Raw genomic sequence first — 25768 nt, 5'->3', positions numbered from 1 at the left:
GTTTTGGTACTATTTTGTACTCCACCACTTTCTTCAAAGTGTAAAAAGGGCCCCGTTTGATCTTTTTACCATCCAATTGGTCCTGAGCACTTTTTACACTTTAAAGAAAGTGGTGGTGTAACTATTAGTGGGTGATTTTTTTTTGCAGTTTGTATTTCACGTATTACCCACGTGGTGTTTAACCTATTATCCCAAGTTTTGCGTTTTGACTATTTTGTACTTGGCTACTGACCATATTGGCACAGCATTTGGGACTCTTTGTTTAACAGTTTAGAGCCAATGTCTTGTTTTATTGTGAACTTGTACTGTATCTATTGGATTTACCGTATATATTTCTATTGTGTGCATTGTTTCATTAAATAGTTTTATTTGTGTTATTTGTTGTTTTTTAACCTGGGACCTACTCCGGCGTTTTTGAATATTGTCATATTAAGGCAGGACAAGTTGCTTTAGTGCCCTTTAAGTTGTGTTAAGGGATTTAAAGCCCTAACACAGCTTGATAACTTCCCTCCTAAGTGTTGCTATGAAAATAAGAGCTATAACTTTATATGGGTAAGTTATATATCTATATTCATTGACAATACTTTATACATATATCATCACTTTATACAGATAATCCTCTGCTTTCATTAAAACACCTTGTTCTCAATTAATAAGCTTTAAAATACTAATGATACCTAATTGTCTTTTTCTGGCTATCTTGTTACATGGTAATTAAATGCCTAAGCATTTCTTACAACTTTAATGCATTCACGAGGCTGCAATTATCACTTCATTACATGGCAGTTGGATATATTTCTCACAAATGTATTTATTGCATCTCCCCTTTCGGCAGACTTGTTTTCTTAGACAATTCTTAATTAAATAGAAATGCCTCATTGGTGGCTTGGTGATGATAGAGGAGGAATGGGAGGTATCCAGAGAAGGGTAACTAAAATACTACTCAGCATCTCCTGAAAAGCTGGTCTCTAATTTGACTTGGAATCAACAAATGAAAGTCAATTTGGTAATTTTAGTTCCATCTTCGACAGCAGAATGATACTGGCTATAATGACTTATTTTCCTATTATGCAGTAGCAATGACCGCAGAATCTGGACTACGAAATTAAGAAAAAGGATTTAGGCCTAAATTCACTAAGCTCATTGATCGTGTCCTGACCAGTTTGCGAGCGTTCCCTGACCCCGACCCCATTCACTAACCTTCTGGCCGATCAATTTCCCACCTGATCCGATCTGCCCATGCAAATGAGGGGACATGGCATGCATAAGTAGGAAGGCAGCGATTCACTAAACAGAAGGAACACCGATTGGACTTGCCGATCCAAAATGAAGCGACTTTTGAGGACCAGTCGCTTACTGTCCCTGCCGACTCTCTTGCTCTCTGCTGCCCTGAAATCCCAGTAAATCCCCAGTGCTGTGCGAGCCTGTGGTTTTAACCCATGGGTTAAAAGCGTGTTTTGTTCCACAATCTGGCTGCAAGCGTGTTGTGTTCCATATAATATGGCTGCATCTGTGCCAAATTGAAATGATTCCTTATTAATGTCCACTCATAGGGCCAGCTGAACTGTAGCCACCGCTCCCCCTTTGACCTCGCTAAGAGCTAGCACATGCGCAAATCGCATCTACAACCAACAAGGATGATCTGCACATGCGTCTCGATCACTCTACAGCGATCTGTGGGATGGCTCTAGGGCAGTGATGGCTAACCTTTTTGAGCCCGAGTGCCCAAACTGCCGCACAAAACCAAAGAATTTCCTCAAAGTGCCAGCATGTCAATTAAACCTTAATAACAAGATTTTAGTATCTAAAAACTCTTTATAAAGTTGCCTGAACTATGTAACATCATTTTTAAAGGTTGGAATCTTTGTATTGTCAGAGAATCAATTTGATTCACAATCCTTTGGTTTTCATTTCAATTTATTGGCAATTTATAATGTTTTAATGATTTCATTCATGGGCCGAATACACACATACTTTTCTCTGTCGCCGCACTCTTTGACCAAAAGATTTGTAAGCCTGCAACCATGTCAAGGTAGACTCTTTCAGCAGCTCCCCTCCCTCCCCCTTACCTTTGTGGCCAAGTCAAAATGATCTACCAACAATAAAATTTTAAAAACACAAAGCACGCTGTACACAGAGAAAATGTTAATTATCATTTATATTCTGCGGGTTTTCAAAGAGGTCAAGGCAGATGACTTTATGCAATGTCACCTCAGTAACAACTACACAAAAATAGATAAATATTCCCCCTCCCTTTTTACTAAACCGCGATAGCGGTTTTTAGCGCAGGGACCTGCGCTGAATGCCCCATGCTGCTCTTGAAGCTCATAGGCTCCCTGCGCTAAAAAACGCTATTGCGGTTTAGTAAAAGGGGGCCATAGTGCAAAATATAGACAGCATATATAAATTCTCAAAACGGACACATTTTGATCACTAAATTGAAAGAAAATAAAATCATTTTCGTACCTTTGGTAATTTCATCAGTCTCTGGTTGCACTTTATTCTTCTGACTGTGCATCCAATATTTCTTCCCTTTTTTCAGCCTCCTGTATGCTTTCTCTCCTCCAGACCTCATTCCCTCCCCAAACTTTTTCTTTGTTTCACCCTGCCCCCTTCTTTCTTTTTCTCTCTCTCCATACCCCCTTTCATTCTGTATGTCTGTCTTTCTCTCTCTCTCCGTGCCCCATTTTTCTTTGTTTCACCCAGCCCTCTTTCTTTTTTTTTTTTTTTGACTCCCTGTCCCCCCCCTTTCTTTCTTTCTCCTTGCCCTCCCCTATGCCACCACCATTGGGAAAATGCTGCCACCGCCACTGGGGAATAGGCTGCCACTGCCGCTATCGGGAACAGGCCGGCGCCGAGTTCTCCCTGCTTCTCTTCCCCACGGGGCCGACCAACTCTCGCTACTCGATGTCAATTCTAACATCGGAGAGGACGTTCTGGGCCAGCCAGGCAGCGATTGGCTGGCCCAGAACGTCCTCTCCGACATCAGAATTGATGCGGGTGGCGAGAGTTGGTCGGCCCCACAGGGAAAAAGCAGGGAGAACTTGGCACCGGCCTGTTCCCAATGGCGGCGGTGGCACTCAAGTGACTAAAGAGACGCAGTTTGCCAGCCTAGGGAGAACACTGGAGGGTGGCCAGCTGTGCACCCCCTTGGGGCGTAAAACCGGGGCAGACCGCCCCCGCCCCCACCTTGGTATGCCACTGTCTGTACCTCACTCCCTCCCTATGACCAAAAATTCTCCTTTCTTCTATTCCACACACAACCATCTCTTTCCCTCCCTTCCTCTCTCCCAAGTCCTTGCCTTCTGTGTCCAAAAACACATTCCCTCTCCCACCTCAGCATCTCTTTCCCTCCCTTCCTCTCTCAAAAGTCCATGCCTTCTGTGTGCAAAAACACATTCCCTCCCCCACCTCAGCATCTATTTCCCTCCCTTCCTCTCTCCCAGGTCCATGCCTTGTGTCCAAAAACCCATTCCCTACCCCACCTCAGCATCTCTTTCCCTCCCTCCCTTCCTCTCTCCCAAGTTCATGCCTTGTGTCCAAAAACCCATTCCCTCCCCCACCTCAGCATCTATTTCCCTCCCTTCCTCTCTCCCAAGTCCATGCCTTCTGTGTCCAAAAACCCATTCCCTCCCCCACCTCAGCATCTCTTTCCCTCCTTTCCTCTCTCCCAAGTTCATGCTTTCTGTGTCCAAAAACCCATTCCATCCCCCACCTCAGCATCTCTTTCCCTCCCTTCCTCTCTCCCAAGTTCATGCCTTCTGTGTCCAAAAACCCATTCCCTCCCCCACCTCAGCATCTCTTTCCCTCCCTTCTCTCTCCCAAGTCCATGCCTTCTGTGTGCAAAAACCCATTCCCTCCCCCACCTCAGCATCTCTTTCCCTCCTTTCCTCTCTCCCAAGTTCATGCTTTCTGTGTCCAAAAACCCATTCCATCCCCCACCTCAGCATCTATTTCCCTCCCTTCCTCTCTCCCAAGTCCATGCCTTGTGTCCAAAAATCCATTCCCTCCCCCACCTCAGCATCTCTTTCCCTCCCTTCCTCTCTCCCAAGTCCATGCCTTGTGTCCAAAAACCCATTCCCTCCCCCACCTCAGCATCTTTCCCTCCCTTCCTCTCCCAAGTTCATGCCTTGTGTCCAAAAACCCATTCCCTCCCCCACCTCAGCATCTCTTTCCCTCCCTTCCTCTCTCCCAAGTTCATGCCTTCTGTGTCCAAAAACCCATTCCCTCCCCCACCTCAGCATCTCTTTCCCTCCCTTCCTTTCTCCCAAGTTCATGCCTTGTGTCCAAAACGCACTCCCTCCCCCTTTTGTGTTCCCCGTTTGTCTCCCAGCCCATCTTAGCAACTTTCTCAGCAAAATGTAGCTCGAGCCGCGTAGGCTTGTCTTCTATTTCCTGCCTGTCCCGCCGCGCACACATAGCCGACCAGAAGTCTTCCCTGACGTCAGCGCTGACGTCGGAGGGAGGGCTTTGCTTAAACTCTCCCTCCGACGTCAGCGCTGACGTCGGGGAAGATTTCCGATCGGCTGTGTGAGCGGCAGGGCAGTCGGAGTAGAAGACGAGCCTTGCGGCTCGAGTTATATTTAACCCCGCGGGTCCCCCATCGTCCCCGTTCAGCTCTCTCTCCTGTGCACCCCCTGGTAGTACTGCCCTGATGGCGGCCCTGCGAGTGCCAGCTGCAAGGCCTTCACGTGCCACAGTTGGCACGCGTGCCATAGGTTCGCCATCGCTGCTCTAGGGCATGCATTCAATCACATCATTTGCATGCTGAAGCTGTTGTGAATCGGTCTCCTGCCAAGACTCGGCCACAGATCGCCCAACAACGGTGAGTTTAGTGAATCTAGACCAGTGGTCTCAAACACAAACCCTTTGCAAGGACACATTTTGTATTTGTAGGTACTTGGAGGGCCGCAGAAAGAAATAGTTAATGTCATATTAAAAAATTACAATTTTGCATGAAGTAAAACTCTTTATAGTTTATAAATCTTCCCCCCAGCACCGAAGGTCTGCATGTTCCCCCTTCTTTGCAGCGTTCTCCAGCTTCCCCTTGGCCTCCCGGTCTTAGTTTCAGCTAATTACCGCAGCTTGCAGAGAGGATCGCCGATGCTGTAGCGTTCCTTGTAGGCTGCCCTCGGCCTCCGCAGCATGTTCCCTCTGCCGCTGTCCTGCCCCTCCTCTGATGTCAGAGGCAGGATCGCGGCAGAGGGAACATGCTGCTGAGGACGACGGCAGCCTGCAAGGATCGCTACAGCACCGGTGATCCTCTGGAGGCTGCGGTAATTATCTGAAGGTAAGAGCGGGAGGCCAGGGGGAAACCCAGAGGACACTGCAAAGAGCAGACAGCACTAGTACAGACTGCGGGCCGCAAAATAGTACTTGGCGGGCCACGTGTGGCCCCCGGACTGCAAGTTTCAGACCACTGATCTAGGCCCAAGTCATCTGTCCTCTATAACCCCTTTAACCCTATATTCTCTGTCAGAGCCCCCCACCCTAAAGAACGCTCTCCCATTGGATATCAGACTGGAAGAATCTCTGGACAAATTTAAGATAACCAGGATTTATTGAATTATTGGTTCTATTTTCCCATTATTAGATCAAAAGAATAGCATAATTGCTTACGTTGCGCTCATGGGAGATCATCATCGTGGCCAAAGACTGGCCTTCTCACAATGGTCTCGTTTTTCTATCTCATTACAGTCTATTATATAACTTTTGGTTTAGTGACATCATCAAGTTTGACGACCAATAACATTTCTATGGGTGGTCTTAAAGTTTAAACAAAGAAACATTCCTCCATGTTTAAAAGTTAATCAAAGTTTCAGATGATTTCTGAATTAACATTAACATTCAAAAGAATTCACAATTATTAACATGGTAAATTCTCAGTCCTTCCATGCTGACAAGTTCTGAGCCTTAAAGGAAAAAAATTCCTAAGCTGACAGATTCAAATTGCACAGCCTTACACAGAAATCTTACTCAGGAGAAAAAGGGGGGGTTAAATCCCCCTCTCCTCTTCCTGAAGCATGGGCTTCCAATGCCCCCCCTTCTCCCTATTCTTGAGACTGACTCTAATCACTTCCAGATGTTATGCTTAAGATTTTTTCTTAATGTTTCTGCTTATAAACATAAACCATTTATATTTCCACAATCATATCATCACATATTACATCCATGGGCCCCAAACATTCATAATTTCATTCATATTTTGGCCATTCATACTTCATACATTTTATATCTCAGTTTGGAATATGGAATCTAATATGCTTTTCCTAACTAGCCTGAGCACATCTGTTTTCAATTAGAACCACGAGGCTAAAGGCGGGAAGCTGAACAAAGAACAGAAACTATTCACTGGCACAAGATGCTGGCCTAAGACAGGACAGTCATAGTACACACAAAGAACCTAAAATGGATTCCATGTAATCCTGATTTCCACCATGATTTGGCTCAACAGCAAAGTACATACACAGATATTATTATGCTTTCCCTTATATTAATCCTTAGTATATTTTTCTCTGGCCTTAGCTACATTATATTTAAATGTTTTATTCACCTGTTTTTCGTACGCTTCTATTTGGGCGTGGTCCTTAACTGACACAGAATTGTCTCTAACTAGAATTACCCAGAGCCATATGAAAAACTGGCCTTTTGTAGAAAAAAACTCCACAAAAAATACTGCACTTATCATGCTTCTGACCTCAATATCGTCCCATAAACAGCACCCCCTGCTGGCCACGAGCCACTACTCCTCAATCCCCTCTTGGATATTACTGAATTTATGAAGTAATATTCATAATTGAGCTCGTGGTCTTATCTGTGGCGCTGGGGTTCATTCAGGGTACGGTTCTTCTTATGGATCAGTGTGTCTGTGCAAGTATATTCTTTTAAATGCCAATTAGATAGCAAAAGCCAGAAAAAAGTACTACCTAGGCCTGCAACGGCAGGTGCCTAGAAGATCTTACCCAAAGCGTACTTGAATTCTCTAGTGAGAATGCAAGCAAATCCCATCCACTATTCTAGATAAAACCCATTTACGTGTACATTTATGTAAGTTGCTGCTTAAGCCATACCATACAGGAAACTTACCATTCCAGTGGTAGTTAGACAGTGTCTGTTCTAGGTGCAAGTACAGTCCTAGAGCAGAGACTAACCTAGTGTCTGTTGTTTTATTCATAGAGGTATTCATGAAACTCCAGTACTTTTAAAGTTTAAAAGAAAGTTTAATTTAGAGAAAATATAGCTAAAGAAAAATAGAACCCTAGATTTCCTTAAGATAAAGTGAACCTCAGTATTACCTAATTTAATTAGTCCCTATGCTCAAAAGTGTTATGTTATAAAATCTTGGAATTAAATCAATAAAGTGTAAAATAATGCACAGTGTTAAGAAAACCCAAATATATGCTTAATATGGAAATGTACTCATGTGCAGATAATGCATGCACATCAGATATAAGTTTTCTTTTTCTGTGTGTGTTGCAGGAACTCATTTCTCAAATTTAAATTAAAATCATTAAAAGGACTGATGATATCATCTGTTAAACCCAATTAAACAATATTGTGGCACTGTGTTACAGCTTAGAAGCTGCCACTGTGTATAGAAATACAGTCATATGAAATAAAATTTAAAATACAGGATACACAAAATATTTTCTGAGAACAATGCATGAAAACAATGATAAAGAAAATACAGTTATTAATACAATATCAGAATAAGTCTATGAAATTATGCAAAAGCATAATTAAAGTTCAGAAGCCTAATTCAAATGAAATGATTTAAAGTAACGTGGTTTAAGAAAAAGTCTGTTTTTTCATTCAAAATTTTTTATATGAGTCCAGAAATGTCTTTTGCAAATAGTTTTAGTAACTTGTAAGGTCGCAGTCCCTAAATTAATTTCAGTGAAATTTAAATCATGGCTTTAAAAAGTTCATGCTGCAACGTTTTCAGAATTCAAGCTTGGCTTTTCTGTAACTATGGAACTGCTTTTCTTTACACCTGGTACAACTGAAAGGTAAGCACAGCTCATTAGTTGAAGACAAAGGAACACTGAAATTCCCGCCGAAAATTCAGCATCGGAATTTTTCTCTGTGTTCTCCACAGCTCTAGTGGTGGTATGTGGTACTGCTGATCAGTGTAAATCCTGGAAGGAAAGCACATGTTCATTAACAAAAGAACAAAGAAAAGAGAAACACATAGCACGTTATCACGTTATCCCCTCTGCAAACAGTACTAATTCTTGTATTGCAGAGTCTTCTGTGTAGAATTGTTGAAAAGATTCAAAGAAGGTTCTTAACTGAAACACAAAACATACAGATTAAATAGACTTTTTTCAGGGTCCTGTAGTACCAAAATATGGCTACAGGAAAATTTAAACATGCAGACACATTCTCTACATGGTAAAATTAGACTTTTTTTTTTTCTAACATCAGGGAATTATTCTCAATTCCATATTCTTTATTAGGTTCCTATCCTGAAGAGCTTACTTGTAAAAAGTAAGCAAAATTTCAATTCCGAATTCATCCACTTACATAAAAGTTTATTATAATTGTTCTTTTAAGTTAACTAAGTTAGCAAGCCCTTTGTTTCACATTTATTTCGATTTTCAAAAAAATATAGGTACTTAACCTCTACTTTTGTTAATCTTTTTATTTTAAACTTCCCAATTTAATTTTAAAATGCATTTAAATTTAATTACTCCCTAATCATACATTTTGGACAATGCACAAGTTTAAAAATACTTTATAAACCATGCAGGGGCACAAAAATTCATATTCAAAATTAATTTGAACCCTGAGATAAAAATATAAAGGCAGGGATTTTATTTCTCATGCACTGCTTTGCTTGCTCATAAAAACAATCTTTCTTGTAAGCATGGTATCTGTTTTTTGGAATAAATCTTTTTCTTTTCCACAAAATTATCCTTTCACTGTTGAATACAATTCCCAAGTCCAGCAGAATTCTTTTCTCTTCTCTCATCTTCCCTATCGAACTTCTCCATATCGGATCCCTTACAATCAGGTCATAATTCATAGCACATCCTTCCTTAACACGTCTCACAAAACTTTCTTCCACATTCTTGTACGTTCGTTCTACAGACTATCTCCCTGCTTTGAAATCGCCAGACATTTAACTTTCTTTTCCTTTTCACTTAACCATCTCGTTTAAAAATCATTAACAATTCTGTTCTTCCAACATTCTGATAACCTTTTTTAAAATATAAAGGAACAAGGGAAAAATTCAAGCTACATAACGTCTTTTTTTTTTTTTTTTCTAGAATGCATCTTATACAGAGCCCTTAGGCTACAAACAGCTTCTGAAACTCTCCCAAAGTACCTCCATTGTTCCTAACACCGCAGGGATCACTTAGCTATGTAAACTCTGCTCTCCCAATACACTGCATTTTGAACTTAAATCAACATATTCAACTTCTCGACATCAAAACAATTGAATTACATGCTCGTGCTTAGTTGGTAAAGTTTTATCAGAAAGAGACCACATTGAATCCTGATAGTATATAAGCAAATACCTGTTGGAAAATCTGTAGCCCTGAGACAAAAGAACTCCATTGCTGTTCCATTCCCTCCCCCTCTTTCCTCCCCCTTCCCCTCTTCCTGGTAATGAACAAAGGAGAACACGTGATAGCTCTGTAGAAGGCATAGAGGGAGGAAAAAGGTGGGGGTGAAAATCCCCCATTTGCAGCCCGCTCTTTCAAACAAAGGAGACTGAAGGGAACGGGAAGCCATTAACTTTATTTTTCTTTTTCCAGAGACAAGAGAAAAAGTTAGGGCAGAACAAAAAAGACAGAGAGAGACAGAACTGGAGTTTAGAAAGACAAAGCTGAGAAACACAATTTCTTTTTTCTTTTCAAAGTAGTTACTTCAGATAGGCACTGAAAATGCACAGAGGGAGAAAAAGAAGGAGGGGGGGTGCCCTCAGCCCGTTTTTTCAAACAAAGAGACGGGTGAGGGAAACTTTTCAAAGTCAGATTAAAACAGACAGTTTTCCTTTTCACAGAGAGAAAGAGTTAGTTCAGAGACAAAGCTTAGACACACAGCCGGAGAATATATATTTTTTCCTCTTCAAACTCAGTAACCTCTGTTATCAGACAAGCAAAAACTTAATTTTTTTCTTCTTTCAGACAGGCACTGCTCAGTTTAAAAGCCGGATGGAAAAATGCCAGCACTGCAAGGGATTTTTTTTTCTTTCTTTTCACAACATTCTTTCTGTGTTACTTTTATTTCTAATTTTTTCTTTTTCTTTTTCCATTAATATTTAATTTCCACTAACTTTATACAATTATGTACAGATATATACAAGCATGCATGCTCCTTATTGTTAAATAATATTTTTTAATATTTTTAATTTTTTTATTAATTTTTTTTTTTTTTTTTATAATTTTTAATTTTTTTTTCTTTAAACAGGCGTAATACTCACAATTTTCCAGTTTTCCGGTCCCGTTTTATCTCTAATTTCCGCCATATTCCTGCGCAGCCAGTCAACCTGTGACCACCTTTTGTTACACAACCATGCGAAATCTCCAGAGCTCCTAGAGTTTCCATGAATAACCTATAAGCTTTTTCAAGGCGTCAAATTAGCTAGTTCCCGGGTTTCGCCACCAATTGAGCATGGGGCATTGACGCCATTTGTGAAAGCTTCAGGTTTGAAAATAATTCTACATGCAAAATGACACCAGCGCAAGGTTTTAAAATTATAACCAGGATTTATTGAATTATTGGTTCTATTTTCCCATTATTAGATCAAAAGAATAGCATAATTGCTTACGTTGCGCTCATGGGAGATCATCATCGTGGCCAAAGACTGGCCTTCTCACAATGGTCTCGTTTTTCTATCTCATTACAGTCTATTATATAACTTTTGGTTTAGTGACATCATCAAGTTTGACGACCAATAACATTTCTATGGGTGGTCTTAAAGTTTAAACAAAGAAACATTCCTCCATGTTTAAAAGTTAATCAAAGTTTCAGATGATTTCTGAATTAACATTAACATTCAAAAGAATTCACAATTATTAACATGGTAAATTCTCAGTCCTTCCATGCTGACAAGTTCTGAGCCTTAAAGGAAAAAAACTCCTAAGCTGACAGATTCAAATTGCACAGCCTTACACAGAAATCTTACTCAGGAGAAAAAGGGGGGGTTAAATCCCCCTCTCCTCTTCCTGAAGCATGGGCTTCCAATGCCCCCCCTTCTCCCTATTCTTGAGACTGACTCTAATCACTTCCAGATGTTATGCTTAAGATTTTTTCTTAATGTTTCTGCTTATAAACATAAACCATTTATATTTCCACAATCATATCATCACATATTACATCCATGGGCCCCAAACATTCATAATTTCATTCATATTTTGGCCATTCATACTTCATACATTTTATATCTCAGTTTGGAATATGGAATCTAATATGCTTTTCCTAACTAGCCTGAGCACATCTGTTTTCAATTAGAACCACGAGGCTAAAGGCGGGAAGCTGAACAAAGAACAGAAACTATTCACTGGCACAAGATGCTGGCCTAAGACAGGACAGTCATAGTACACACAAAGAACCTAAAATGGATTCCATGTAATCCTGATTTCCACCATGATTTGGCTCAACAGCAAAGTACATACACAGATATTATTATGCTTTCCCTTATATTAATCCTTAGTATATTTTTCTCTGGCCTTAGCTACATTATATTTAAATGTTTTATTCACCTGTTTTTCGTACGCTTCTATTTGGGCGTGGTCCTTAACTGACACAGAATTGTCTCTAACTAGAATTACCCAGAGCCATATGAAAAACTGGCCTTTTGTAGAAAAAAAACTCCACAAAAAATACTGCACTTATCATGCTTCTGACCTCAATATCGTCCCATAAACAGCACCCCCTGCTGGCCACGAGCCACTACTCCTCACCCCAAACTAAAAAACTTTTTTTTATTTAGGGACGCATTTCTAACATGAGAACGGATGACATATCTAGCTTACACACGCAGCGCACAGTAATGAATAACAACCGCTTTTAAGAAGTGTAATTACCTCCTCCTTTGTTTTCTCCTTGCCCTCTTGCCACCCTTTTTTATATATTTTATCGTAATATATTTTACTCTTACCTGATCCCTGATCCCTCTATTTCTGTACGTTTATGCTTGTCTATTGAACATTTATTCCTTATTTTCTTTTAAATTTTTAGTATTATAAACCATCTAGGAACAAGTTGATAGACAGTATATCAAGAACATAATAAACTTGGAAACTTGTATCTGCCCAGTTTATCAAGCAGCGGCATAGGTCTGCACCGAGTGAAGTAAGGAGCTTTGATAAATGACCAATCTTGGGGTTACTGCTAGCACTACGCTACTTGCGTTGGAAATGCAGAGCTGAGTAGCGTGGGCGCAGTGGTGATGTGATAGGCCACTAGAGGAGCTGTGTGTGGTGCAGTGGTTAGAGCTACAGCCTTGGCACCCTGGGTTTGAATTCCGCATTGCTCCTTGTGACCCTGGGCAAGTCACTTAATCCCCATTGCCCCAGGTACATTAGCCCATCGGGATAGTTAGGGAAAAATGCTTGAGTACCTGAATAATTTGTAATCCGCATAGAATTGTAGGATATACAGAATATAAATTATTAGAACCCTCCCCCCCCCCCAAAACTAACATTTTGCCCAATACAGTTATAGCAAATGGACAGCTAAGTGATAAGGGCCAGAGAGAAAGAGAACAGTGGAAAGGAAGCAGGAAAAAAAAATGGATGGAAGAAGGGTTTCATTATCCTATTTGGATTTTAAATTTCCTTCAATTCCTAGATGGCATGCCCAGGCAACTTCAGATCTCTTGATAACTGAATGCGAGAGGAAACATCTCCTTCAACAGCAACCCTCGGTATCACTCTGACCAGGAGAGGTCGCTACAGTAGTGGTGACAGTATTTCTCTCTCTCCAGTCTGAGTGTGGCCTTATTTGTGGTAAACCCAAATATGGCTGGGCCTGTCAGATATGTAAATCCAACTTAAACTTCGTGAGACACAGCACTGTGACTTTGACATAGGCCAACCCTTGGCCCTTCTTTTCAATCTCAGGTCTAAGTATGCTGGTATTTATAGTCGCATAGTCTGCATGTTCACTAATCCCACATAGGAGTTATTTTTTTCCTTTTTAACAGGCCTTAATGCCTTGGAGTTGGTTGAGCGCTGTAGTGACACATTACCTAAGCATCTAAAATCAAACTGTTTTCTCCAGAAGAATTAATTACACTACTTAATGGCCCTTTCTTGTCCTGTACTCCAGCATGCCAAATTGAATAGATTTTTTTCTTCTAGGTCCATCAGTCAGAAGAACACAACACAAGACTGAGTATGCAGTAAGTATTATAAGATGAATAACACAGAAGAAGCTAATGTTTGTTATTTCCATGATCATTTTCTGGAGTTTCTGTGCTAACCTTTTGCTACCATCAAATAGAAAACATGTAAACATCAACTAGCTCTTTCTACATATTATCTGCAATAATAACAGTGACTTGTATCACTGGGAATGTTTTCCTAGAGTCAGAGAGGTGGTGGGACAAAAACCATGACTGAATTCATAAATACTTGGGATGCACACAGAGGATCCTTATTTAGAAAAAGGAGGAAATCAAAGCAAAATGATCTTCACACTTTAAACGTGGCATAGAGAGGGATGTAACCTGCATAGAATGCCACCTTGTTGGCTATAGAGAATGACATGGTGGCTGTTACCCATCAGAGGAGAAGCTTCCGCCCACAGATACACGTGCCTGCAGGCAGACTCCGGCAGCTTGAACAAGTTGCTATCTTAACAAAACACGCCGCGAAGGTAAGGGGGAGGGAGGGAGATGCTTGGCCCGCGCAAGGTGGTGAGACGGAAGGGTGGTGGTGGAAAGGAAAGGAACAGACGCTGAAAGGGGGTGGAGAGGAACAGACGCTGAAAGGAAATGGGGAACAGAGTGGGGAGAAGACAAAGGAAAATGGGGGAGAAGACACTGAAGGGAAATGGGGAAGAGTGAGTGGGGGAAAAGACGCTGAAGGGAAATGGGGAAGAGAGTGTGGGGAAAAGACGCTGAAGGGAAATAGGGAAGAGAGAGTGGGGAAAAGTCGCTGAAGGAAAATGGGAAAGAGAGAGTGGGAAGAAGATGCTGAAGGTGAATAGAAAGTGGGGAGAAGACGCTGGAAGGGAAGAAGACAGAGATGCCAGACTATGGGGGGAGCGGAGGGAAGAAGATGGATGCCAGACCAATTGGGGGGGGGGTGAAGGAGAGTCACAGTAACAGAGCAAATGGAAGACACAGAGAGAAGACAGACAGTAGATGAAAGGAATTGAATGAGAAGATGAGGAAAGCAGAAACCAGACAACAAAGGTAGAAAAAAAAATTTCTATTTTATTTTTTTTGCTTTAGGATAAAATAGTATATTAGTTGTGTTGATAAAAATTTATAAACAAAGTCTTGCCAGCTGAACATTTCTTTCTCTAGTTCAGCAGCCAGAACTTTGATTTATAAGGAAGGAATAAGCTAAATATTGAAGTGCTGTGGGGGATAGTAGTCGCGGGAATGGGGCGGGAACAGTGGTCGTGGCGATGGGGATGGGGCGGGAACAGTGGTTGTGGGGATGGGGACAGGGCAGGGACGATGGTCATGGGGATGGGGTGATGACAGGGACCGATGGTCGCGGGAACGGGGCATTGACGGGGACAAATTTTTTCCCAGTGTCATTCTCTTGTTGGCTAGACTAGATGGGCCATAAAGGTCTTTGTCATCATTTCCTATGTTGGAGTAGAGGAGTATGCCGTATGCCTGGAACAGGCTGCCAGAGTGAATACGTCATGCTCCATCTCGAGCAATAGTCAAATCCAAGTTAAAAGCCCACTTTTTTGAAGCTGCTTTCTGAAATTGAATAAGCAAAACCCCAAATTAGTTTGTTTTGGTAATTCAGATGGGGTTTTTGGAAAAAGGATATTGTATACAGAAAAATCACTTACCTTCCCTCCCCCCCCACACACACATTTTTACAAGGGTGTGCTAGCAGCTGCTGCATGGCAAAAGCCCCGAAGCCCTTCAGGGCAGTTACCGCAGCGACAGCTGCTAATGCTGCTTTGTATTGGGGGGGGGGGGGCGGTATAGTAGAAGAGAGATCCAGGGTTTTGGGGTTGTTTTTTTTCCAGATTGCCAGTTGCAAGCAATTTGTTTGGTATTTACTTTAAATACCAGTAGTTTTAGTTAGTGAGGGCAATTATTGTACCCCGGTTGGTGTTAACACTGAATTTGAGAAATAGGTTACAGATACTTCAAAATACAGCTGCCCTTTTGATAAAGCAAAGAAATATGGACTAGCTCCCAAATACATAACTGACCTTTTCTCCTTTTCCACCAACAAACATAAGAGAAGCACACATTCAAACTTCGTTTCCCCTCCAATTAAAGGCTGCAAACTGAAAAAACACCATGATCACCTTCTCTCACACCAAGCAGCCTTATGGGGTAAAGACCTAGATCAACTGCTTTCGCCCACTACCTACGAGGAATTTAGGAAGCGCCTAAAAACACACCTGTTCCTGAAATACCTAAACAACTGACCTGCTCTTCCCTCTCTCCTCAATAACGGTCCTCCTGACCTCTTACCCTTTTCCTCTCTCCCCTCTTAAGTCTGCATAGAACTCTTGGTTCTGTGATATATACAAATTGTTATTATTATCATATCATAATTTTTGCTGTACTTTCAGAATTGCATGGCCTTCTCCTCTCGCTCAGCAAATTGTATATCTATAATTCTGCTTCCTAAATGTTTCTGCACTCTGTATTTCCTCTGACTATCTGTATATTGTAACTCGCTGAATGTCCAGCTCTCTTGATTGTAAACTGCCTAGAAGTCACAAGATTGTGGCGGTATAGAAGAATAAAGTTATATTTATTATTATTATGATTGGGTCACTCCACCTTTGGACAGATAAAAACAGGTTGTTCACCCTCTCCAAGGTAGGGAGAACAAGAGGGCACTCTCTAAAGTTAAAAGGGGATAGATTCTGTACAAACATAAGGAAGTTCTTCTTCACCCAGAGAGTGGTAAAAAACTGGAACACTCTTCCGGAGGCTGTTATAGGGGAAAACATTCTCCAGGGATTCATGACAAAGTTAGACAAGTTCCTGCTGAACCAGAACGTATGCAGGTAAGGCTAGACTCATTTAGGGCACTGGTCTTTTGACCTAAGGGCGTGAGCGGACTGCTGGGCACGATGGACCACTGGTCTAACCCAGCAGCAGCAATTCTTATTACATTGGTTGACAATTGAGAAAAGAATGAATTTTAAACTGGATATACTGATATATAAATTATTACATGGTATGGGACCAAAGGGTTTATTGAGGAATTTCTCTTTTCAAGTAAATAGAGTTGCTTCTCGTTTTCAACAATCTTTGAAGCTTATCAATGGTTAAAAATATTTGTTTGAAGTTTTTATTCAGTAAATATTTTGGATATATTGGTACTAAGCTTTGGAATGATCTTCCTACAGAATTAAGGAAAATCTCTTCTTAATTTATTTTTCAGCAAATTTATAAAAATCATTATCTTTAATGAATATAGGGGTCCTTTTATTAAGGTGTGCTAACCGATTTAGTGCGAGCTAAAGATTAGTGCACGCTAAATGCTAAGATGCCCAAAGGAATATAATGGAAGTCTTTAGTACGCACTAATCTTTAGCGGGCGCTAAATCGGTTAGCACACCTTAATAAAAGGATCGCATAATGTAAAAATGAAGAGGAAATTTAGCTGTAATTTTTAAGCAACATACTCCCTCCTTTTGCAAAACCGCGATAGTGGTTTTTAGTGCAGGCTGGTGCTCTGAATGCTCCAAGCTGCTCCCAATGCTCATAGGAACTCTTGAGTATTTTTATATTTCATGAATGACAACTCTTTTGCCTTTATTTTCTCCGCCACTGGTTTGGAGCACAATATAGGTTTTCTTTTCCTCACATAAAAGTTGGTAGCCATTTTTTATTGCTCCATACAGCCTGGACCACTGTTGTTCCGTTTCCCTTATGTCCTCCCATCCTATTAGCTCTTTTTTTCAGAAATTCCTCCATTTTATTGAAGTCTACACATTTGAAATCCAGAACTTTGAGTTTTGTTTGGCTGCCCTCTGCTTTAATTGTTATATCAAACCGAACTGTGAGTTTTGTCTCCTTTAGATTTTATATCAAACCAAATTGTCTGATGTTCATTACTGTCCAGGTGGGCATCCACTTGGACATTAGAGACACTTTCCCCATTTGTGAGCACCAGATCCAGTATTGCTTTTTCCCTCCTTGGTTCTGTCACCATTTGTCTGAGCAGAACCCCTTGAAGGGCATACACTATCTCTCTACTTCTTTATGATTCCACAGGTGGAACTTTCCAATGCGGCAGGTTGAAATCTCCCAGCATTAGTACCTCTCCTTTCTTCCCTGCTTTTGGATATCTGCAATAACATCTTTATCAATTTGCTGCACTTGAGTTGGAGGTCTGTGGACAACACCCACGTGGATATAAGTTCCATCTTCTCGTTTCAAAGTTATCCATATTGCTTCCTCTTCTCTCCAGGTCCCCTGCATTTCAGTCGCTTGGATATCGGTCTTTACATAGAGAGCTACTCTTCCACTCTTTTGACCATCTCTGTCCTTCCTAAAAATATTATATTCTGGTATGTTATCGTCCCCTGCATGGGAATCACTGAACCATGTCTCTGTGATCGCTACAATATCCATGTCTGCCTCTAACATTAGGGCTAATCAACAACAAACCCAAACTAGCTGCCAAAGATAGTTGAAAGTCCCAACAAAAAGCAGCAATGTTACAAACTACTCCCCTGAAATTCGTGAGGGTTCCATTCCAGGAACACCAGCGAATTTCAAAAAACTGTGAATGCGGTTTAGGAGCGGATCAGAGGCAGGAGAGGGCAGCGGGTGCTGAAAATCGGGTTCGGGATCATTCTTAGTATTTCCCAACCGCCTCTTCCAGGAACTAAAGTCAGGTGTGTCAATGCAGCTCCTGATTGGTGTAGCCTGACTTTAGTTCCCGAAAGAGGCGGTCAGAAAATACTGCAAAAGACTGAGTCCGCGATTCGCGAACCGCAAATTTTCAGGGGTATACTGTACAAGGAAGAGAGGCTCAAAGCACAATGTCCAAATTATATAAATGTGTACAAATTATTTTAAATATATAGTGTGCCCTCAGTGTGAGGTGAAAAGCTCTGAGGAGCCAGTTCAAAAGAACCCAGGCTCCAGTGCATATTCAAACCAGGCTTTGAAGGCAGACCCAATCGCTCAAATATTCAGCCACACACCAGTTGTTGAAGGGTGCTGCGGCGCGGACGAGTGTGGCTGCGTTGCCCTGAAGCAGGTTCATGATCCTGCGGGATGCAGCTGTGTCTTGGGCTCTGCCGGCTCTTCCCTCACTCACTGGGCTTCCATCTAACTCTGAGCCCAGCGAGAAGCAGGCACCACCAGGCCAGCTACCATCGCCGGCTCTGTCAGGGGAGCGGAGGTCCTTCCGCGCGGCCTGGTCTCCCTCGCTTCGAGATTGCGGCTCCAGAAGGAGTGGTGGATCATTGGAACAGACTCCCACTACAGGTGATTGAGGCCAGCAGCGTGACGGATTTTAAGAGAAAATGGGATACTCACGTGGGATCTTTAAGGGAGTGAATTCAGGGGGGGGATACTTGGAATGGGCAGACTTGGTGGGCTATAGCCCTTTTCTGCCGCTTTTTTCTATGTTTCTACCAACAAAAAAACCGCAAGACTGGGCCAATGGTGCCTCTTCGAGCGCGTTTCCACAGCCACGTTGCCGCCCCCTGCCCCTCCCCCCAGCCCAGCCATTCATGAGCTCTGCAAAGGAATGGTGTTAGAGGCATAGGCATTATCCAATCGTAGAGCCGCCTGTAAATGAGGGAGGAGGAAAACCTTGGTTACCATCTTTGTGCGGGGTAAATTGTGGTTTGGTTGGGGAGGGGGGCGCAGGTGACAAAAGTTGCCTGGTGCCTGTAGATCTGCAGCCGTGTCATACGATGTCATGCGAGATGACAGTCAGGTGCTCTGCCCGGCTAAAAGAAGCTAGGGAGAACACTGCAGTGGGTTGCTCTCTTTCTGAAAACGAGACAGTTTGGTGTCCTGAAGCTGTACTTGGGGAGAACAGGATGTATGGTCACATTAGTCATGGGCCCACCAAACTGATTAAACTGGATGGACCCTAGGGGAGAGAGAGGACTCTTCCTGTTGTGGTTCCTCAGGCAGTGCTCTTTTGTCCCAGTAGTCAGTCTGCCCCTGCCTGGAGGTTGTTCAGTTCTATACCTGAATAATGGAGGCTGCCTAGTGTGCAGTCAGTCCCACCCAGTTAGCTATGCAGAAAATGACACTGAATGTTGGCAGCTCCGACTCTGTCCCTGGACTGTTCCAGCAATTGGTTCAGAGCAGATTCAGCCACACTCTCTAGTCAAATGCCACTGAATATCGGATCTTGATACCTTTGCCATGATCTAACCAGGCAGGAGCTTTTGGTTAAATCATTTCAAATAAAAAACTGTGTTTTCTTGTTTTACTTCACCTCTCATGCTGGCGTTTACTAATCAGAGCTAAGAGTTAAGAGATGCTCACTCTTGTCTGCATTGATGTAATTGTACATGAAGAGCTTTTTCATGTATTTGTTAAATCTCGAGTGGTTTTTTTTTTCAACCTTTATTTATCAGCACTAAAATCAAAATTAAATATGGAAGTAAAATTACGCTGAAAAATCTGCACTAAAACCCAAATAAAAAAGCCTGCTAAGGTGGCAGTGTTCTGTTATGTCAGGGCCAGCATCTAATGTAAGGCGGCTCCATTGTAAAACTCCAAGGCATTAATCTGTAGGCTAAGTGCACAGCTCTGTATTCCTGGCAGAAGTAGGCTTCCCCTCTCCATCCTCTCCTGCACCTTCCCCCTATCTTCCTTTTTATACAGCCTTGTGAAAAGCTGTAAACAGCAGATCACACTTCCTCTGATTTTCATTCCTGGGTGGATCGCTGGGCCTCTTGCTTTTGATAACCTGATGCCTCTGATGGCTATCTCTCCCACTCACCACTGGTTATCTGCTGTTGCCAGCCCTGAGGCTACAAAAATCAATTCCCATGAGACAGCTGAGAACGAGGAGACAGATTCACCTGCTGCAGAGGATATTACCACTCTGCTTTCTGGTCACATGCCACCTAGCCCTAACCATGCAGATCCCCATCTCAAGTTGTTCTGCAACCTAGCCTGCTTACTGCTCACGTCAGCCTCAATGATGATTACGATGGTAGCAAGCTGTCACATCAAAACAGGCAAACTGTAGAGACAAATAACTTCACCACTTCTTTTTATTTTAATTGAACGTACAGGAAAGCGAGAATCGATGATGAAATTTAAAATCAGGCGCTGAGCTGGCCACCCTATCTTTCTGCGGCTAAGACCCCAATTTTCTCGGCTGCATCAAGCATGTGACCCCCTGGAGGTTCAAGACAATAATGCCCTGTGAGTCACTCAATCATGTGACAACCTCCAATGTGGGTTTCTGGGATTGCAACTCACAGTTTGGACAACTCTGCTCTAGAAACTGAGCAGCTGCTCTTTCTACTGTAGCTAAATGTATCTTGCCTTGAACTACAAAGAAAGGCATGAACTAAACCCAAATGTCTCCCCTTTTAATTGAACAAGTAAAAATGACAAAGAGAGAACAGAGTAATGACTAGAAACATGGTATTAGGGACATGTGCAATCCTATCTTCTCCAGTAGGAGTTACTGTTGGGCAAATGGAATCCGGGCACTGACTGTAAAGTTTCTCGCATCTCCCACAATCCCAGAGTCTCAGAACAGGAGGCACTGTAGTGAATGGAGAAGCATTGACTGAGAGGGAGCTTACAACTTCTAGTTTTACTCTTTCCCAGGAAGAGACACTGGACTGAAGACTTTAGGACTGCTGCCTACAAAATAGCTCACAAATGTTCCAGTGACTGTTGAAAAGAGAAGAACCAATCATAAATGGTACCAGAGATTCCAATAGAAGACAACTTTGAAGAAGAAGAGAGTGATTAACCAGATCAAATGCTACAGATAAATCTGAGGAAACCGGTAATGCTATGGATCCAAGTTATAGTGTAACTTGCTAAGTGATAAAGTGATAATACAAGTTTCGGTACTATGGCCATTGCAGAATCCTGATTGCCTGGGATGTAAAACATGGACTAATTTAGCATGAGAAAAAAGTTGTTCATTCAACTTTGAGTGGAAAGATAAAAGTTGATATTGGACAGTAACTAGATTAAATACTGTAGTTGGACCTAGTGAGGATATTTTTTTGCACAGTGGACAGCCGCAGTTTTCCTCAAAAAAGGCATAGATCCAGTTGATAAGCTATGTGATACTATCTGATGGGTCACAGAGAAGATTAGGCAAGATTAGGGGGTTTTAACCAGCTTGGGAGAACAGGGTCTAAGCGTGATGGAGAAATATTCATTGACGAAAATTGTTTAAGAGAGTCAAACGAGGGAAGATTAAAGTCACGCCGTTGTGAGACAAAAGCGCTGAAGATGATGTGGATATAGTGTCTCTCTACAAGTGGAGGAAAAGAAGCTTCCAAATGAGAAATTTTAGTAGCAAAAAAATGGACTAGCAATTTGGCTAATGGGGATTTGTCTACAGAGATAGTATGTGATCTATTAAGATGCAAGCTTAGAGAAGGGTTTGATGAGGATTTAATCAATTTCAAAAATAATTTTTTTTTGATTTGTCTAACTGGACTGTGTAAAGTTTCTGCTCAGCTTTATAATGTACAAGACAATCTGGAGTTTTGCATGTACACCAATTACATTCAGCTCAATGGACTATGTGTTAAGTTATGTTGAATGAATAGATGTCTGTACTGTTTTCAGTGCCTGAAGCTTGTGCATACAATTTAGGACAACATGTGTGTTTGAATTCAAGAACGTTTAGGCCAAGTATGTTGGATCTCTAAGGGAGAGAAGAGCACAGTAGATGACATGTAAGCTTCCTCCGTATGTACTGAACCGGTCTCTGCTCCCAGGCTGAAATACACCTCAAAATGCCCACTGGTCGTGCCCTGCAACTGCAACCACCAAAACACGTTCCTACTCCCACTATATATCGAGCTACTGGAATCGACTGCCCCTGCAGATCAGATCCCTTGAAGGACTCCTCAACTTTAGGAAAACAATAAAAACATCTCTGTTCACCTAACCCTCTGCCCTTGACTGATGGATTACGAAGAAATGGACATTGGTACCAGAACCCGGTATGTGTCGTATAAGGAAAGCTTGTAAGGTAAAATCTTGTGTTATAACTATGGCAAATCCAACCTGTAAACTGTCTGTATGTCAATTAGGATAAAACTTGTACTGGAAAAATAACCAGGATAAATTGTAACCAGTAAACTGTATATCACATATATTAGTATTAGAACCTTAATATAGTAACATAGTAGATGACGGCATATAAAGACCCGAATGGTCCATCCAGTCTGCCCAACCTGATTCAATTTAAATTTTTTAATTTTTTTCTTCTTAGCTATTTCTGGGCAAGAATCCAAAGCTTTACCCGGTACTGTGCTTGGGTTCCAACTGCCGAAATCTCTGTTAAGACTTACTCCAGCCCATCTACACCCTCCCAGCCATTGAAGCCCTCCCCAGCCCATCCTCCACCAAACAGCCATATACAGACACAGACCATGCAAGGCTGCCCAGTACTGGCCTTAGTTCAATTTTTAATATTATTTTCTGATTCTAGATCCTGTGTTCATCCCACGCTTCTTTGAACTCAGTCAAAAAACTTGTATCAGAAATTTGTACTGACATTATGGCAAATCCAGTGTAAATTGTAACTTGTTAACTGTATACTATGTATGTTTAACAAATTAAATAAATAAATGGTTAGGCAGACTAGATAGGCCATATGGTCTTTATCTGCTTCCATTTTTCCCTGTTTTTATAGGTAGAATTTAGGCCTTGTTGCAGAACTCCCTATTTTCATTCGTGCATAATAGTCTTATCTCTCTGGGTGTGAATCAGTTTTATGCTGAACTTCTATTTTTTGTCAACAGTTTGGGTTATTATTGTTTCAGTGGTTCCAAATCATAACCTATTGGAGATGATTATGGTTACGGTTTGTTTTTCCTAATACACTGCCTTTCCTGCAACCATTGCAAGGCAGTTTGCATCATAAAATACAAAAGATTGATCCACTTTTGAGATGCTTACAGGGATGGCAGTGAAGAAACCCACAGTATGTACTGAAGTGGAAAGCTTGATTGTAGAAGACAAGTATCTGGAATTGATTTTCAAGAATACTAAACTGTCTTTTTCTTATCAAAGCCATTTTCTGAAAGTTTTTAGAATTTCTGATTAAACTAACAAAAGCTTCTTCCACTTTAAATCTTGGCCTGCATTAATTGATTTGCTGTCAATAAGTTGCATTGATTTTGCCTGCAGGCATTGTAGCTGCTGACACAAGGACATTTTGAAAGGAATTTGCGGAAATAATTGAGTATTTACCCAGGTAAATTCTCTAAGCTGAAAGATACTCTCCTTTTGGCAGCCCAAATTATGTTTTCTGTTCCACAGTGAGGGGTTTAGGAGGGAAGTGTTAAAAAAGATACTTAACACATGGGGATGTTATTCTGAAATCCCACATGTACTTTGTACAGGCTATATAGCAGGTGTAAAGTTCTTGGACCCTTTTGTTTCGCTGGTCCCTATTTTTTTTTTTATTATTATTTATTTATCAGTTTTAAACATACAATATCAATTAATATCAATTAACCTTGTACAGAAATGAAAATATTAGCCAAGAGCAAGTAATACATAATCTATATCAAAAGAAAATACTTAAGCTAATTCAGATTCAAAACAAATGCTAGGAAGTTTTTCTTTACCCAGCGTGTGGTGGATACATGGAATGCACTTCCAGAGGACGTAATAGGACAGAGTACGGTACTGGATTTCAAGAAAGGATTGGACAAATTCCTGCTGGAAAAAGGGATAGAGGGGTATAGATAGGGAGCTACTGCTGGGCATGATGGACCTCGGGTCTGACCCAGTGGAGGCATTGCTTATGTTCTTATCTCATGATGGTTGAAATCTTTGATTAGTAGAACAAAGAAAAACAAACGTACAATGATCTAGGAAAACTAAGTTCCAACATCTGAACCAGAATCTAATTTCTAAGAGTTCAAAAAACTTCAAACCCCTTCAAGGCGCTTTAAGGATAGAAATGCAGTTAAGTGGGGGAGGGGGGTGTCAAAAAAGACATATTTCAGGGTTTTATATTTAACTACAGTTCTCCCTCCGCATTCGCAGTTTCGATTATTCACGATTTTTTGCTTGCTGGCTCCCTCCCCCCAAATTATGTCGGCTTGCAAAGAAAACTCGCTGATTCCCAGCACTTTCTTCACCGTGTTTTGCCTCTCCTTTAGGAACAGGCCAGGTCTCCCACCATGTTGTTCGCAGTTTCACCATATTCACGATGGTTTTTAATAGAAAACAGCGAATAACATCTGAAAAATTATTTGCGGTTTTTCTGTATTTGTGGTTCTGTTAATGCCCTATCACAGCGAATACGGAGGGAGAAGGGTACATATTTACAAGGGTATCTTAAATAAAAGGTACTCCCCCCCCTTTATATGCAAAACTCCAGATTTTAATATCAAAAATTGTCTTTGCTTTTGAGTCTCACGCAAAACATCTGGGCAAATCTGAGTTTTTAAACCTAAAAATTCTTTGTCTATTTTGGAAGAACAACTTCATTATCCAAAATTTATCAGGCAGAAGAGTAACCGAAGCTTCTACAGTAGATGGCTTAGCAACTTTATCGGATGTCTCTAATATGGTTGAAATATCTAATAAATCTGCTTTTGGATTTTGATTACTAACTTGCTGATCTTGTAATTTTTTGTGTGGTAAATAGTAGACTAAAGAGAAAGAGGGAATTGATGTCTGGTCCCTAATTAAACTCTGCTGAGCTGGCCAGCCACTGATATTTAACAGCACTTAACTGGGTGCTGGGTACTTTGTTTTGGGAGGGAAATTGAAGATAATATTGCATCCTTAAAGCACATCCTGGTCCAGCAGATAAGATGGCCCTTGGCACAACACAGATATCCACAGCATATCTTTGCGCTCTGGCTTTATGCCGGGTTTTCAGTATCTACATTTTTATTTGATCTCTCAGCATAATCTAGGACCCCTGAGGAAGACGAGTTTGTTGAAATACGGACCGTGGATTGTTGTTGTTAAATTTTGAACTGAACAAATAAAAGCCTGTATCAAGAACATCTTCTCCACAGCTCCTTATGTCCTGGCCACATAGAATATAAAAAATCAACATGCTAATCTTAAAATTTATCCTTGTGTATATTGGCAACCAATGTAATTTAATAAAATATGATGTAATTATATCATACATAGAAATAAAAAACAAAGATCCTAACTGCAGTGTTCTGTACGGTCTCTTCAAAAACCCCTTTGCACATCCCAGATATAATATATTGCAATAGTCCATCAAAGAAAATATAAGTGATTGAACTACAATTGCAAACACTGCTTTATCAAAATATTTATGTACTGCCCAAAATTTTCTTAAAAGACTAAAAGCTTTCTTACTAACCAGTTTAATCTGATAGTCCAGAGTCAGTAAATTATCTAATCGAACTCGCAGAACTGTGGTTTGCATATAAAAACACGTAATTATTCTGACTGATT

At 41.2% G+C, this 25768-nt stretch overlaps 1 long non-coding RNA gene across 1 annotated transcript in view; it reads left to right on the top strand.

Annotated features, from left to right (window-relative positions):
- Window positions 1–25768, top strand: part of LOC117351071 — a 228646-nt gene that overhangs the window by 167528 nt on the left and 35350 nt on the right. The window contains exon 2 of the long non-coding RNA XR_004537319.1: window positions 13317–13357. This is a non-coding gene — a long non-coding RNA (uncharacterized LOC117351071). The remainder of the gene's footprint in view (window positions 1–13316; window positions 13358–25768) is intronic.

The sequence above is a fragment of the Geotrypetes seraphini genome, chromosome 17, assembly GCF_902459505.1.
Source record: "Geotrypetes seraphini chromosome 17, aGeoSer1.1, whole genome shotgun sequence".
Lineage (NCBI taxonomy): Eukaryota > Metazoa > Chordata > Amphibia > Gymnophiona > Dermophiidae > Geotrypetes > Geotrypetes seraphini.
The sequence above is the reverse complement of the archived record's forward strand: the minus strand, read 5'-3'. Positions and strand labels throughout refer to the sequence as shown.